Source organism: Lissotriton vulgaris, chromosome 10 (genome assembly GCF_964263255.1).
Source record: "Lissotriton vulgaris chromosome 10, aLisVul1.2, whole genome shotgun sequence".
Taxonomy (NCBI): Eukaryota; Metazoa; Chordata; class Amphibia; order Caudata; family Salamandridae; genus Lissotriton; species Lissotriton vulgaris.
In genome coordinates this window covers 1,031,902,923-1,031,919,896 of record NC_141698.1, presented here as the reverse complement: position 1 = coordinate 1,031,919,896, position 16,974 = coordinate 1,031,902,923, and the positions used below count along the sequence as shown (strand labels likewise).

The following is a 16,974-nucleotide window of genomic DNA, read 5'->3' as shown; positions in this document are numbered from 1 at the left end:
TGGTCTTGGCACACTTAAGAGTAGTAATGCAAAATATGACTCCATTTTTAAAAAAAAAATCCTTGTGGGAGAAGCACTGATTTGGGTGTAAATCACAGTTAGTCACCATAGTCTTTGTGGAAGAATCATAGAAACTGACACAGCTTAATTGTTGACTTGGACTGAGCTAGATCTGTAGATGCTGGGGGAACCCTAGGTCTTCACCTTAAGCACTCCTAGCCAGACTCGATCACTATGCCTGGTGTCATGTGGACTGGTACTTCTAAAGTCTGCAACTCTGCTTCTACTTTCCAGTCAGGCCCTGAGCAACTTCTCTTGTCAGTCACAGTTACCACCAATATGCTGCTTTATGCTCAAATAATATTATTATGAAGAAGACAAGCCTTAATAAATGTTATCTTTACATCACTTGGACAAACATTGAAAAAAATTTGTCCTGTTAGCAGTAAAAAAGCAAAATGTGAAATAAAGGGATATGTGTGTAAAAAGAAGTGAGAGGTACTAATGAGACTGGAGTTCTGAATTACTGACGTTTGTCAATAACACTACAAGAGCATCCAAACCACAGCACAATCTTTATGAATGAGGCCCCTGGTTTGTTCAATACTTACCTATAAGGGTTAAGAGTGCAGCTAAGTAAGTATCAGCATAAAGCTGAGATGAAGGGTTAGCATCACTGATGGATTGTGGTTTAGTGGGGGTGTTAGAAATATATTCTTAAAGAATGTGTTATAGAAGTTTTGTTATTGCAGTCAACATGATATTAATGGATACATTTTGCAAACAATGATTTTTCCTCATAATGAGCTCTTGCTCGTGGTATTTCTTCTGAAAACGACTGCATTCCAAAATAAATTAACAGCAGCCATGCTCAGGCGTGAAGTAACGCATGCACCACCAGGCCAATTCACGCTAGCGCCAAGAATTAGGAAACATCAAAGCTCCTCTGTTACAGCCAAACAAACGCGCTGCTCTATTGGAACCCAGGAGTGATGGATATATTAGGGGGCTCGGCATCCGTACAGCTGGGCATTTCTTGACACTGCCTGCCTCACACCCATCAGCAAATAGGACACCGGTGCAGGACCGCCAGAGGTATGCCCTTGACATCAGATCACCCTGCTGTATCATGGTATGAATGTTGTACAGACCTTAGAAACCTGTCATAGGAGCCGGACATCACCAAAGAGAGTTCAGAAGGCTGACTTTTTCGGAAATATATTCCAGACAAATGTAACGTCTAAACATCCACTTCCACCCCATCTCCACTTACCTCAACCACAGAGCAGCAAGTCTCAAGCCTTTCTCTGCACCTACACAATGTAGACAGATGCACACCAGATGCAGACTCGGTCATCGCACATAATTGGTTGAAACAGATTGACACAAGCCGACCGAAGTGGATGGAAAACAGAGGCCAGGCTTTGCAGCCAAAATGTCAGGGGTGGGACTGAGGGTGAATCGCTTCCCTTATACTCCGTTCAGCATTCTATTCAAGACACATGGCTATAGGAATAAAGATAACACTTCTCATCTATGGATTTATTCGTTTTTGCCAATTGTTTTTTAGCCAAACTGTGCAACATTCCTGAGTCTCTGCCGAATAGCTAAAGATTAAAAAAAAAAACAGAAAAATGTTGACGTATCTGGAGGCGAGATTATTTTGTAGGCACAGCATGAATTCCATTTTTAGGTCTCGCCTACGCAGCGCGCATGCGTTGTACAGGAGAGACCTAATGCCATCGGCACAGCTTTTCCAGCAAAAACGTGCACACGTGGAATTGCTTGTAATGTAACGCGTGCACATCTTGGCGATTTCGTTGCGGGAGCGAGCGGTGCCATCTGGTGGCACCATATGGTCGCACGCTCCCGCAAGGACATCCCGCATGCCCCCTCCCCTGCTGCAGAGGAGCGCGCTTGTTGTTGTTGTTTGCAGACTCCTAATAGCCCCTCTGGTGTCTCTCCTTGCTTCAGCCGTCCCGGCCCCCGCAACCCCAGCCTCGGAGAGCGCTTTCTGTTTTCAGTCACTCACACCTGAAATCTGTCTTCCTGCCCCCACAACCCCAGCCTCGGAGAGCATTTTCTGTTTTCAGCCACTCACACCTTCTTCCTAACACTCGCTCCAAATGTTATGTTTGTAATTTTGCAGAGTGCTGTTGCATTAGGAGTCCTGGCTGTCAATAGGGCAATGTGGTGTTTATTGCACTTGAAAGCAGACTTTGATAAGAAGCGTGGTGGAGGTGTTCAACTTTCTGAACTCCCCGCCCCTCCTCCATGCTGCTTACCTAGAGTCTGTTGGGGGTAGGGGGTGCAGCCTGCTGCAGTGAGCAAATGTTGACTTGCCACCGGAGGGTACAACTATTCGTCCTACCTCTTTCCCTGCAGAGCCTTTCACGGGGATGCCGCACTTACACGTTTACTTCACTGATGCTGTGCTTAAATTATTTAACCAATTTCATGGCATCAATAAATTCCCTTTATTTTCTTCTCGAGCCAGCCAATTATCTACCATACAGAAGCATGCTTGTTTTGACTCTGAAATAACTACTTTATTTCTCTGCACAGGGTAACACTTCTGATTGCCTTGCTTTCAATGATAGATTTGTTTCTGTTTAAAAGAACACATTTAGTCATTCTTTCCCCAACTTTCAAGCATTTTGTTTCTTTTGCAAGCAGCATGGGCTGTAATTGTTCTTTACGTACAAAATACATGTTTTACCCACAGTTGTAATTACATAAAAATGCCCATGCACCATTCTTTCACCTTCTTGCACAAGCACTTTTTTTAGCCCTGAGCTGCTTCTCACAAAAAAATATTGATGTTTCTATAAATTGTCTTGTAGAATTTAAAATCATTAAAATGAACTCAGAAATAAAGAGAACCTGTTTACTCTTTAAATCCGTTTTGGGGAATTATTTGCTATGCCAATATTTATATGCATATTTGTATGAACGTTGTCTAAACTAAATTAAATAAATAACAAAATTAAAAAACACATTAGGTGTGCACCAGATACACAAAATTATTTTTGCATCCCCAACTTAGTGACTAATTTCTCTAATTAATAACAGGCTGAATCACTGCATTTTGTTATTTTTAACACTTATCGCTTCATCCAGTAGGGTAATCCTTTAACAATGCACATAAAGGGCCAATAGTGCCAGGTCTCGGGTTCTTTTATTAAAACAGACATTATTTGCTGTCCAGGAGCAGGCTTAAGACACAGTACGTGTGGAAATGTCTTTGTGCTGTTTGAACATATCTCACAATGTGTACAGAACACCCAAAGGTTTCTGTTTGCAGAACACAAGAGGCCCTTTCACTGTGCAGAAGCCCTCACTCATTTGCATCATTAGATCTGTGTGCACTAATATTCTGCAGTACCATCTCAGGGTATTTATGCGCTGCAAGCATAATGGAAGTCAACAGCATGCTCCTGTTCTCTCTCCACCCTTCCCCTTCAAAGCCAAGGAGTTGTTTCATGTCAGCTCTCTTCTTTCCCCTCCCCTGCACATAGGCTCTTGGAAAAACAAGCATTTGCAATGCAATAGGTCTCGCAATTGCCAGATTGTGACCTATTGGCATGGTAAATGACAATGCCATTTATTTGTGTTTAAAAAACACCTGTAATAATAAAAGGCATTGTCATTTACGATACCAATAGGTCAAAGTTTCTGAAATGCGATACCTATTGCATTGCAAATGCTTGGTACTTTTAGCTACCGATCTTAGGTGGATCAGTGACAACAACAAAAAAGCATGCATAAGCCTTTTTTTTCTAAGTGGATGGGAGGAAACAACATGGGGTGGAAGGAACAGCGGGAATCGTGGGGGCTAAAGCATCACAGAAGATGCTGGTGGGGAGGAAGCAACAGAGAGGGTGGAGAGATAGAAACAACATGGTTGGTGCACGTGGGGGGCAAAAGCAACTTGGAGGGCATGGCTAGAAGAAAAGCAAGTGAGCGAAACAGAGCAATGTTGAGCTGGCAGGGAGAAGCACACGGGCTTGAGAAGAACAATGGGTGCGGCATGAGGGGGAGAAGTACACAAGGGATACAGCTGCAAAACATGCAATCTTGTGGAGTGAATAATCAACAAGCATTGGCAATACCAACCGGTCTGACATTAAAAGAATGCAGTAGACCTAAAAATCCACAGCCACGGCCCGTGTAGGGCGTGCCTCTGGCCGGTGACATGGGGCGGGGGAGGGACAGGATGGGGGGTGTAAAATGCGGGAAACGGACGACTTCAGGTAAGTACAGAGGGAAAAAAATGATTTTGTTGTGCGCGCTGCATCTCCAAATGTGATGCAGCGCTCACAACAAAATTCTTTTTTTCTCTTTTTTTCGGTACTTACTTGAAATCGGCCGTATCCCGCATTTTACAACCCCCCACCCTGCCCCTCCCCTGCCCCATGTCACTGCCCGGTGGCACGCCCTACACAGGCCGTGGCTGAAAATCCATGTCAGTTAATGACTGCCCTCCTGACATCTATGCTGCCAGAGAAAAACACTATAAATGTTCTAGTAATTTAAGAGACTTTAATAGCTTTATAATGCCATGTGTATGCCACTAAAAGTTCAACCTTAGGCAGCTGGATAAATAAGCAAAATGATAATAGCTGTGTGGAGGGAAAGCACTTATTTTTGGAAGCACAAAAGTCTGCCCAATCGAAACATGTTCTCCTGGAACCCAACTTGAGCCAAAGCCCCTCTCTAGTGATGCTCACAAAAGTGGCTGGTGACAGCTGAGCTGTCAAGCTAGACCATAAAAAGTGCTTGGAAAATGTGCAATATAAGGACACAAGTAATGGGTCGATGCTCCAGGGGCGGGACAAACACAGGAAGAAGAAGGAAACCCTCCAAAGTTGATGAATAAGAAGCAAGCAAAGTGAGAGTAACAAAAGAGCAAACCACTGGTAAGCAATTGGCAAACTGTAAGCCCACTGTAAACTAATGATATGTTTGCTTTCTCTGTAGGTGAGATCTAAAAAGATTAGATCAACATAGGGGAGCAATTAGGTAGTCAAGAAATTGTTACATGACATGTTACATCCCATCATCAAGCTTAGAAGGAAATATAATGCCAGCTATTGCTATGCTATACACTTAACTACTGCTTTAGGTCCCTTCCTCTCAAAGTCCCACAATGCTGTTTTGCTCCTTATGTTCAATCTGCACCTCCCTTAACAATATTTCACCTTATTCAAATGGGGGAGGAGGAACACTAAAAAAAACTTTCATCTGCTCTCTTTTTTTTTGTTTTCTGTTCTTCTGATGTAACAGTTTGTAGTGTCTTTGTATTGTACTTTTGTATATAAAATGCTTAGTTATAAATTAATAAACAAGTTAAGTGCAGTGATACCTGGGTTGCGTTTATGCATTTTTAGATATATTGAGTATATTTTTAGAACAATGTATAAATGTATACATGCCTTTGCCTACACATGCAAATCACAATATATACTATAGCAATGTTCTGTTTTCTAGTTTTTTTTTATATAATTAGCCTATAGTTGTACAACTTTTCATGCCAACGAACTACATTTTACCTTTAAAAATGCGGCAATCTCATTGAGTCGTCAGTAATACTAATTTAGCCTACTTATAAAAAACGAAACTGGTAAATATTTTCTTAGATTGAACCATCTGTTGGCACTTAAACCAGGCTTGAAAGCCTGCAAAATCATTCACTGATTGCTAGCTGTTAACACGTGATGCCAAAGGTCACAGTTATTTCATGCTCCAATCAGATGCACAGAAAGAAGGCATCTTGGGCACTGAGGACTTGCTTTACAAAGGGTTTGTACATTTAAAATCAAAATAGATGCCCAAAAAAAATTTGAGATCATTTTCTCCAATGCCAAAATGTAGGGTTGTGACATCCCTACTTAGGTCTACATGCAAAGGTAGGTGGCAACCACAAACACTCCTGTTCTGTAGGGCAGGAGTGAGTGTGTTTCTAGGTTGGAAACAGGGGGGGGGAGGGGCACCAGGGTGGTTGGTTGGAGTGAAGTAGCAGGGATCGCTGCATACGGCAAAGTGTTTATGTCATGGAGAAACCAATGACAAAGTTAAAGTTGCAAATGCACCTTTTCTCATGCACAGATTCAAATCCTGTCAACATTTCTCGTATCTAAATATTACACTATAGAGTACTTCTGGAAATTAGGCCTGCTTTGGATTTCCAGGAATAATTCTTGAATTCTATGTGAAATGTGTCAGAAGTTTTCTCCAAATTTCAGAGCAAGTTTTTTTCTTTTCTTATCTGAGGTATGGGAAGCTTGTTTGAGGGGGTGATCAAGGGAAGACCAGAGGCCGCACTGGACATTTGTTTTTGACATTACTCAGTTTATTTCTACATCTGCATTTGTTAAACTTGAGGTACATGCAGATGGATGGCCGGTAGGAGAGTTGGGCCAACAGATATTCATTCCGCTCCTGCGGGGGCGACTGAGGACAAACTGCCTTTTATCGTCCTTCGCCACGGCAGCAGAGATGTCGCCAACAAGGTGGGTGGACGCCAGGGGGAAAGACATTTTCGGTTGAGAAACGCAAAATTCAGTGAGTGAAAATTGCACTAAAAAGTGATTATTTTATTAGTAAGAAAACATTTAGGGGCATATTTACAAGGGCCACATCTCCGCTTTTTTGGCTTTTAAATCCAAAAAGCGTGGAGATAAAAATATCGCCGTATTTACAAGAGGGTGCTAACATGCATTAGCGCATGCTAGCACCCTTTTTTCTGACGCCTCCCTTTGCGTCTCTAATGAGATGCAAAGTGGACGTCACTGGGCAGTACAACCTTGTAAATATTGCTGATGTGCACATCGCGATATTTACAAGGTGGCCCACGCATTTTAGCATACGGTAGTCTTGGGCGAAAACCTCTGTTTTCGCCAAAAACTAACATCTGCTAAAATCATGACTAACCCATAGCTAACATGGGGGGTGGATTTTTGTGTTACGACCACATGGTCGTATCAACAAGCATATCACCGTTTTGCAGGGAACATCGCTGGAAAACCAGCGATGTTCCCTGCAAAACGGCGATTATCCTGCTATCGCTGGAATTTAAATTGCCATTGCGTATGCGTTGTAAATACAGCGCAAGCATGGCGATAAATTCCAGCGATAGACGGCGATAAATATAAAATCACTAAGCGCGCTTTGCGATATTTATCCCAGTCTGTTGTAAATAAGCCCCAGAGTTTCTCTGACTGGCTTGGGGTCTATCCAAGCATGTTAAGAACATTGTAGGTGAAAACCGGATGCCAGTGATTAAGCCAGGTCTGTTGGCTTAGTGGACTAAATGCGTCCACCATTCATGGTCACATGTTCAGACCACTCAGCCCTTCATCCTTCTGAGGTCTGCATGCCTGCCAACTCACAGGTGCCACCTTGTGGTACAGGATACCAGCTCTCTGGTGAGGTGGCAGGGAAAAGGAGCTGAACCCCACTGTAAATAGTGATTTTCCAGCTCGTATTCCGAGGCTTTGAATTGTGGATGTCCATTAACCCTTTGACGCTCATGACGAGCTGAGCTCGTTATGACGAGCTGAGCCCACGCGGGGCTAATTCCCCTCCTGTGCGGGGCGTTCCATTGAGTGGGCGGAGTCGAGCACAGCTTCACTGTGCAGCATGAAGAGCTGAGCTTGTCACGAGCACTGCGGCGCCACTTGCGGCCCCCCTTATCCCCTTACCAGGGGGGAATTAGCCCCGCGTGGAAGGGGTTAAGGGGTTTGATGACTCCCCAGGACATCGCACCAGCCTCAGCAAGCTTTATGGGCAGGGGGCGGGGTAGGTTCAAAAGTGCCTCCTCGGTACTTCCTGCAGGAGGCCCCGCCCCCTCCTCACATGGTGAGACTGCTCTTAAAGTTGGCAGGTATGGTTCTGTTACTCAGCGCCACCTTCTGGGTAAAGGTGCGCTTTACAAATGAACCCTAACATTTCTGGAGCCCTCTCGAGTGTCCCAGCTCCATGCGAGAACAGCTCAACCACTCCAGGCTGTTTTCATTGCACTGCGGAGTCTGCTTCCCTCATTATCATATTATAAAATAAAAAAGTCAAGCCCAAGCATGATAAAAAAACAAAACGCTGGACTGTGAGGCCTTCTCCTGCTTAGACCTTGAGGTCTCACAAACCTCGTTTCTGGCTCAGTTACCTGCAAACATGGACAGGGGTGTAGCGAACAACTCTCGCACCCCCATCCCTAAACCAGCTACAGTGGGGGTTGCTTTTTTATGGGCCTCTTCTGTCTGCAACTCTGCAGACAAAGCTCCTAAGTAACCAAGAAAGATAGGAAAGGGAAACAAGTTTGGAAGGTTAAAAGGAAGTGAAAGGCTGCAAGGGTGGGTGAGTGAAAGGATGTGCGGTGGGTGAAAGAAAGAATGGGTGAAAGGATGAATGTGCGGGTGAAAGCATACGGAAAGAGTGGACAGTTGCAGGATGTATAGTGAGTGAAAGGATGGGTGAAAGGATGAATGGGTAAAAGGATGCATGGGTGAGTGAAAGGATGGATGAAATGGTAGATGAAAGGATGCATGGGTAGATGAAAGGATGCATGGGTAGGTGAAAGGGTGTATTGAAAAAAGGATTTGTGAGCTGGAGAAAGGATTGGTGAAAGAATGTGTGTGAAGTGAAAGGGTGGATGTGTGAAATGGATGGGTGAAAGGATGCATGAACGGCTGCATGGTGAGTGAAAGGATGGGTTAAAGGATAGATGTGTAAAAGGATGTGGGAAAGGGTAATTGGATGTACAGATACCTGAGTGGATTACTGGATGAGTGAAAGGGTAGATGGGTGAAAGGATGAAATGACGAGTGAAAGGGTGGATGAAAGGACAAGTGAAAGGGTGGATAGGTTAAGATATGAGTGAGTGAGTGAAAGTATGGGTGGAAGGGTGAAAAGATGCATGGGTAAAATGGTGGATGCATGGGTGAAAGGATGGAAAGGAAAGGGTGGATGCATGGGTGAAAGGGTAGATGGGTGAAAGGATGGGTGGATGAAAGGATTAGAGAAAGGTGGATTGGTTAAGGGAGAAGTGGGCTAGTGAGAGTGAAAGGGTGGATGGGTGAAAGGATGCATGGGTAAAAGGATGAGTGAAAGGGCCGTTGGATGGTATGGTGAAAGTCTGAATGATGGCTGAAAGAATGAACGGATGACAGGAAGTAAAGGTGAAATGGTGGATATCAATGGGTGGATGAAGGGTGGAAAGAAGCAATGATAGATGTTTAGATTGAAGAGACACGGAAGGTCTTATAGAGAGGGTCGCCCTCACTTGCTTTGCTTTCTTGGTTCCATCAGAGCTTTCGTTCAAAGTGGGGGGAATTTTAATTTTCTGGCTACTCCCTCGCACATGGATGGGCGGATGGAAGAGCCGGAGTGTCTGCCCTCATGAAGTAAGCCGCTGACTTTTCAATAAGTAGGGTAACTATGCTGCCAGAGGGAGCAATGGCACATCAATCATTGGTGGCAGTGTTGGTTAGCACCCTTGTCTACATCAAGTCAAAAGTCATTTGTCTTAAAGGAAACAATCATTTATTCGGTCACTAAGCAGGATTTGAAATGGCATAAATTATGTCCATACCAGACAACTTTGCTGCAGCATTTGCGCTGGCAGGCAGTGCAAAAGGAAGCGCTGCACCAACTGACCAATCAGGAAGAGCATCAGACTCCATTTGACTAAAACACTACATCCAGTCCAGAACTTTTCACCTACAAGTCACTGTTTTCAGGCGTGGTAGTCTAATTAGTTCAATTGGAGTAAAAACAAGCCTGCAAGGTCCAGAATGCATTATGTTCTCTCATGCAAGTCCAAGACTGGAAACGGTGTCCATAATGACCTGGAGTCAGGCCAATGCAAAAACAGCATTTTTAGTCTGTCGGTCGGAGGAAACGTTGGTTCAAAACAGGCCGCCTTTGAAATACATCCTGCATGGGCGTGGCTCTGCACGTCTCGCTTGTGTCAATCCTCCATGCCAGAGGAAAGTTCACCCTTCTGCATGGCACATGTTCTTCATTAGCAGAGTTGACCCCTTAATTCAGAACCACAGCGCACGCTCAAACTCAGATCCAGGCACACGCGTTTGTAACGTGGAAAGCAAAGTGCTATTGTGTATTTACACAAAATGATACACCCCCTAGAGATACAGTTTTAAATCTGTCTTTTTCCACCTGTCTATTGGTTCCATGTCATGTGTGGCGCATTCAGACATGTCTGGCTGTTCCGGTAACATAACACTGCATGCTGGGACTTGCAGTCCACTTTTAACATGGTGGGTATTGGTCCAAAAAGGGAAATCGAAACTTTCAAAATGTTATCAGCTAAAAAAGACTTGCACTGTCTCAGTGTCGCACATGACATAGGGCCACTTGTTAGTCAGTCCTGTGGTGTTGCACCTTACAAATCAGTGATAATGTATTTGTTTGCTGCTAGTGCAGAAGTACTACAGTGAGCTTACAAACAACCACCGTGGCTAGCAATAGGACCTCTGGCACAAGCAACACCCTTTTTTAAAAATCGAACAGCCCTTTCAATTCTGGTTTTGCAGTTGCATTGTTTCCATTAAAAAAAGTTTCGCCGTAAAGTCACAGCATAAAAAGTACTATTTGTTAAGAAGTAGACGCTGGCTAATGATGCCAATTGTGGAATGGGTCCATTTGGCAGCTGTGAACAGCAAACCAGGGATTTGACGAGAGGTCCCAGGTTAATCTTTGGGTTTGCACCTAGGCTAGGGGATGCAGGTGTTAGCAGCACACTGAACTATAAAAGTACCAATTTAATATAGCATCACATAGTCTTTCTGAACACCAGGACACACTTCACACAGAAAAGCGAAAGCCTTTTACAGGGGGTACATTTTACATCAGGTACATTTCGCGTGAATGTGCAGAGGTGACGTTTTCCTCCCCCCCTGTTTGGTAGTATAAATGGTCTTACCTGCGGAAGCTACCCTTCACTTGGTCCCTTCAGGCATCCTCGCGCGGCAGCAGCGGACGGCTAGACTCCACTACCGCAGGCAGAGAAGAGGGGGAGTTTCGCGAGGGCAGACTCCTCTGGGCTCTCAAAGTTCGCTTTGTCTCAGCCCGTGTGGCCGTAACTCCTCCTGCGGGGTGGGCTCTTCTGAACTGGGGCTTCACGTCAAGCGAGGGAGGGGGGCAGCGCTCGGCGAGATCAGTATCACATAGGAACTTTTGGTAATTGTGAACCCCCTCCCAGATGTCTGAGAGGAGGGGTGGGTTCGTTTCTAAAGCTGTGATCAGGGCGTAGCTGTCAATGGTGCAGCTGGTGCAGTGGCACCGGGGCCAAGAGCTGGGAAGGGGAGCAGCCTGTCCTGCAGTCGTTGTAGTTATTTAAGAGGCTCAGACTCAAAGCCTGCATTGGGTCTGGCTCTGTGTTTTATCCTTTGTGGATATAGGTTGGGCAGAGGGCAGTAAGTGGATAAGGTACAAACGGAAAGGAAGAAGGGAAGGGATCACATCAGATGATGAGAGGGTGAAATATGATAAGGGACGGACAGGAACACGAGACAGGGTGAGAGAAGGGGAAAATATAGAAAGGCGACAAGGACAAAATAAGCAGGGGAAGAGAAAGAGGTGACAAATAAGGATGTTTTGGGGGAACGAAATAAGGAACAGTGAGAGTCAACAGAAGGGAAGGGAGACAGACAGAAAGAGGACGAGGAGGAGGGGGTGAAAGGGAGGAAGGACATGAACGGAAAGAGAGATGGAGAGACGACAGGGAAAAATAAAGATGTGAAGAATAAAGTACTTGTAGACCCATAAGCACCGACGCAGCTATAGTTCGTGCAGCAGGTGCAGTGACAGCAGAGTCCACTGCACCTCAAATGTATGTGTCTGCATTTTGCATGACTGACTCGGGGGAAGGGGTCAGGTCAGCCCATGGGTATCCAGGCTATGCCGCCAGAGCACTGACTGTGGGGCAGAGGAGTCACACCTGGTCTGTGGGGCAGAGGAGTCACACCTGGTCTGTGGGGCAGAGGAGTCACACCTGGTCTGTGGGGCAGCTGAAAGTGTCTCAATTCCATGGTGTTGAAGCAGGCTAGGAATGGAAGCTGGGCCTGGGGAGAAACAGGGCGCGTAGGCTCCAAAACGGTACGAGCAAGCAAATCACCTGCAAAAGCAATAAGCAGGTTCCGGATACAGTGGAAGGTCCATCCCGTTAGGAAAAGCATTCAGAAATTAAAAAGGCCTGTCCGGCCCACCTACTTCAAACGTGGCTGATTTAAGAAGGAAGCGTCCAGTCAGGGTTAATCTGCCCAGCACCCTGTTTCTCCTCAGGCCCATCGTTTGGGCTACTGATGGTAAATCTTTGAAACTTAGTTTTTGCTGTATTTCTAACCCACTCCCTTTATGGGATTTTCCATTTTGAAGGTTTTCTTTTTAATTTATCTCCAGATAGCTCGCCCCCATCTCCCCTCCCCACACTCCTGTCCTGAAGAAGACCCCAACGTAAGGGATATACTTACCTACTACTCTCCAGGGGTCGAAACGTCAACATCTACCACACTAGCCAGTTTGATCAACAGCAATTCATCACTGTGTCTTTTGTCTGCAACTATGGCTATCTAAAAGTCTGGATTTGATGTGATTTACCTGGCTCTTTTATGAGCCCCTTCCTGAAAAATAACTGATTGTGTGAACTGTAATGACCGCAACGCGGTCTAGTTGTTAGCACGTACGTGCCCACACCCATCCATGCACCCGCAGGCCAGGCGTGGCCTGCGGGGAGCCAATAAAGGGGACCCGCTCGCTCGGGGGCGAGGCTTCCGACTAGTTACCCTGTCTGTGTTGCCACGTTTTGTCCTGCATGCTCTGCAAACCATCCCAAGGACCAAACCCCTATACCCCCACTGGGCCTCACAGGGTGCCCCCCATCACACTGGCGACGAGGGTGGGATCGCATCCCATGCCCTGGCCCCCGCTCACCTCAGGCTGTGTGAAGAACCCGTCGTGGTGGTGATCGGACCGTGCCGACGGCAGGACACCCGGCGGAGCCAGAGCGAGAACGGGCCGATCTTCGTAACCGAAGCGGTAAGCAGCGGCACCCCAGCGAACTGTGTACATGGCAGCAGAGAGGCGCGAAGGGAGAGGCGCACTGGGGGAAGACACAACTGCCGAGTGGCGCGAGGCCTACCCGCATGAAAACCTGCACGCATGCGCAGTAGGGTGGGGCCCAGGAAATACCACGAATCACACGCAGAAGGCCCAGCGCTGCACACGAGGCCTCCCAGATGAACAGAGAAGGGAGGAAGGTACTGGCTGCAGAGAGACATATCCAACAGACCTAATAAGCAACAAGCAGTGCCACAACCAATTTGGGGGTTTATTCAACACAATACAGAACCGACCCAGAGAGAACAAACAACCAAGCATCGACCATACACAGGTCTCGTGTCCCCTAGGAGAGATAAGTGGAAGCCCAAAGCACAGCATCCAACAGGGGTGCACCGCAAAACAGCCATCAAGCATTGGCGGAACCCACAGACCGGCACACCACTGACAGGACATAATGGCACAGTGGGGAAGAAACAGGGAACCACAGACAAGCCTGAGCGGACACCAGTCTGTTGGAGGACCCTACGGAGGGGCAGGCCAAGCAAGTGACCTCGAGGGGGCCAGCAACTCAACATCATGGGAGATGAAGATGCCCCAGTCCCTGCCCCTATCCCGTACCAGCATGCCGCGCCAGGAGTACTACCTCCATTCAGCGAAGACCCCTCAACTGCCTCACCACGCTGGAAGATCTGGGTTGAGCGACTAGAGAACTACTTCACTGCCTCCAGAGAGACAGATAAGGCGGTAAAACGATCGCTACTGCTTCACTACGCAGGGGACGAGGTCTTTAAGTTATTCAAGCACCTGCCCAACACGGGAGGCGTGGCTGACTATGACGCAGCAGTCCAGGCCCTCAATGGCTATTTCCAGCCCCAGTTGAATTTAGACTTCGAAGTATTCAAATTCGGACAAGCCCGGCAGCGGGAAGGGGAATCGATGGACCGGCTCTATGCGAGGGTGAGAGAGCTCACCAGCACCTGCACAAATGAGGACCAGCCGAAGGCCATCAGGAGGCAAATCATTCAAGGGTGCAGAGGTAAGACGCTGAGAGGCCTAATCCTAAGGAAACCGGGCATCTCATTGGAGGACATTCTCATCTTAGCCCGGTCCCACGACTTGTCGGCAGCAAGAGCCACGGACATGGAGCAAGCACTGACGAAACACCCTAGCAAAGGAGATAACATCAAAGTAGAGAGGGTGGACGCGGTGAAGACACCTGCGCGGAGCAAACACTATAGAGACTCACGGAAGGAGGGGAACCGAGCCAGGTGTGGATACTGTGGACACGAGCCGCACGCAGCCAAAGATTGCCCTGCCCAGGGGAAGACATGTGTAAACTGCGGAATCCCAAACCACTTCGCATCTGTCTGCAGGCGGCGAACTAACTCCAAGGGCTCAAGAAAATTCAGTGCACCACACAAGTCAATCCGACAGCTATCTTTGGACAACCCAACGCCGGGAAAGGAACACAGCACCCCCCAGGAAGACATCTACCGACAGTAGAAGAATCATCGGACTCAGAGGATGAAGAGGTACACATCATCTCTTTTGCCAGGGAGCTGAAGCGCCGGAGGAGGCCCCAACCCACATGCGTGGTCCAACTAGGAGGAAATGCAGTAACAGCGATAATAAATACAGGAGCCACAGTAAATGTTATGGGACTGCAACAATTCAACCAGTTAAGGCCCAGGCCTGCGATCGTACCTTCCAAAACCCGGATATTTGCCTACGGAGCCCATACACCATTGCCACTGAAGGGGAAGATGGTTGTACCCATCAAAGCGGACGACTGCGAGGTGACCGCGACTGTGCACATCATTGACCAGGAAGCCGAGACACTACTAAGCAGCAACACAGCAGAGGATCTAAAATTGATAGCATTTGCCCACCGCATTCGCACACACCAAGTAGACGAGCTGCTAGACCAATTCCCAGAACTATTTAAAGGATTGGGATGCATACGCTGTGAGCCGGTGAAACTCCACATTGATAAGACAGTAAAGCCCATGGCCCTCAGACAACACCGGATACCCTTCCTTCTCAGACCCCTAGTCGAGAAAGAACTAGAAAACCTGGAACATCTTGGGGTCATCGAAAAGGTGTCAGGGCCCACGCCATGGGTGTCTCCCATGGTTATTGTTGAGAAGCCACGCCAACCTGGCGCTATCCGATTATGAATCGACATGAGACTTCCAAATAGGGCCATCAAGAGGGAACGTCACCTGACCCCAACCATGGATGACATCATTGCTGATGTAAATAGCTCCAAGTGGTTTTCTAAGATTGACTTAAACGCTGGATATCATCAGCTGCCACTTGCTGAGGAAAGCCGTTTCATAACCACGTTCAGTACTCACCTGGGGCTCAGGCGATACAAAAGACTTAATTTTGGCATCTCTTCGGCAGCGGAGGTGTTCCAAAACACAATCCAAGAACTACTATCAGGACTACCGGGGGTCATAAATGTCAGTGATGACATCCTCATTCATTCAACGACCGCTGCAGTACATCACAAGCATCTCAGAGACACATTGCGCAGATTGAGTGCTCACGGGGCGACGCTACATAAAGAGAAATGTCAGTTCTCTCAGCCAAAGATAGAATTTTTTGGGTACGTGTTTAGCCAAGAGGGGATCCAGGTCGATCCGCGAAAATCGAAGGCCATCAAAGATGCCCCGGCCCCAAAGTCACCAACGGAAGTCCGAAGTTTCCTGGGCAAGGCCACTTACTGTGGCCGGTTCATCCCAGGGCTGGCCACATGGAGCGAACCCCTGCGAGCGCTGACAAAGGTGGATGCCCCGTGGACCTGGGGCCCGAAGCAGGAAAAGGCGTTCCGGGGGATAAAAGACGCCCTGCTGGAAAAAGCGACACTAGCCTATTTCGACCCGGAAAAGAAGACGGAGGTGCGGGTAGACGCAAGCCCCGCAGGGCTGGGAGTGGTGCTGACGCAAGAACAGGAACCGGGACAGTGGACTGCGTTGGCTTTTGCCAGTAAGGCTCTCACCCCAACAGAAGCTTGGTATGCTCAAATAGAGCGAGAAGCCCTCGCAATAAAATGGGCGTGCAACCATTTTCACCTCTATCTGCGGGGCCACTCCTTCGCGATGGTCACCGATCACCAACCGCTAGTCTCACTATTTAAAGGATCATCGCCTCACCCACCCCGAGAATAGAAAGGTGGGCCATCCAGCTTCAGCCATATGCCATGGAAGTAGTGTACCGGCCGGGAGCCAAGAATCCGGCAGACTTTCTGTCCCGTCAACCACATGACAATGACCAAGCCTGGTCTGACGAGGAAGGGGATGAACTGGTTCACTGGGTGGTCCTCACTTCGTGCCCCCAGAGCATGACTCTAAAAGACATCCAAACCGCGGCTGAAACAGATCCTGTGTACATGAAGACACTGAAGACTGTCCAGGAGGGGACCTGGGCTGGCTATCTCCATCAGATCAACTCATGGGTCCCTGAGGACAAGGAGGAGCTGACCCAGATGTGGCGAGTTCGAGATGACCTCAGTGCCACTGAAGAGGGAATCCTACTGAGAGGGTCTCGCCTAGTCATCCCTCAAACCCTGCGTACAACTAGCACATGGAGGACATCAAGGGATTACGAAAATGAAGACCCGACTCAGAGAAAAGATGTGGTTCCCAGGTCTGGAGGTGTTAGTGGAAGAGCACGTGCATAACTGCCTGGCGTGTCAAACAACGGGTGAACCTAACAGACCCCAACCTATCATCACGGAAGATGCGAGCACTTCACCCTGGGCGAAAGTAAGCATAGACTTTGGAAGCTTCCCCAGGGACGGACACACCTTAGTCATTATTGATACATATTCGAAATACCCAGTTGTAGAAAAGATACCCTCCACTGCGTTCGGACACGTTGGGCCAGCAC

At 47.4% G+C, this 16,974-nt stretch overlaps 1 protein-coding gene across 1 annotated transcript in view; it reads right to left on the bottom strand.

Moving 5' to 3' along the window:
- Positions 1-11,098, bottom strand: part of LOC147689264 (collagen alpha-4(VI) chain-like) — a 495,718-nt gene extending 484,620 nt beyond the window's left edge. The window contains exon 1 of the mRNA XM_086942070.1: positions 10,943-11,098. The gene's annotated coding sequence lies outside the window, so the exon portion shown is untranslated. The remainder of the gene's footprint in view (positions 1-10,942) is intronic.
- Positions 11,099-16,974: the final 5,876 nt, after the last annotated feature.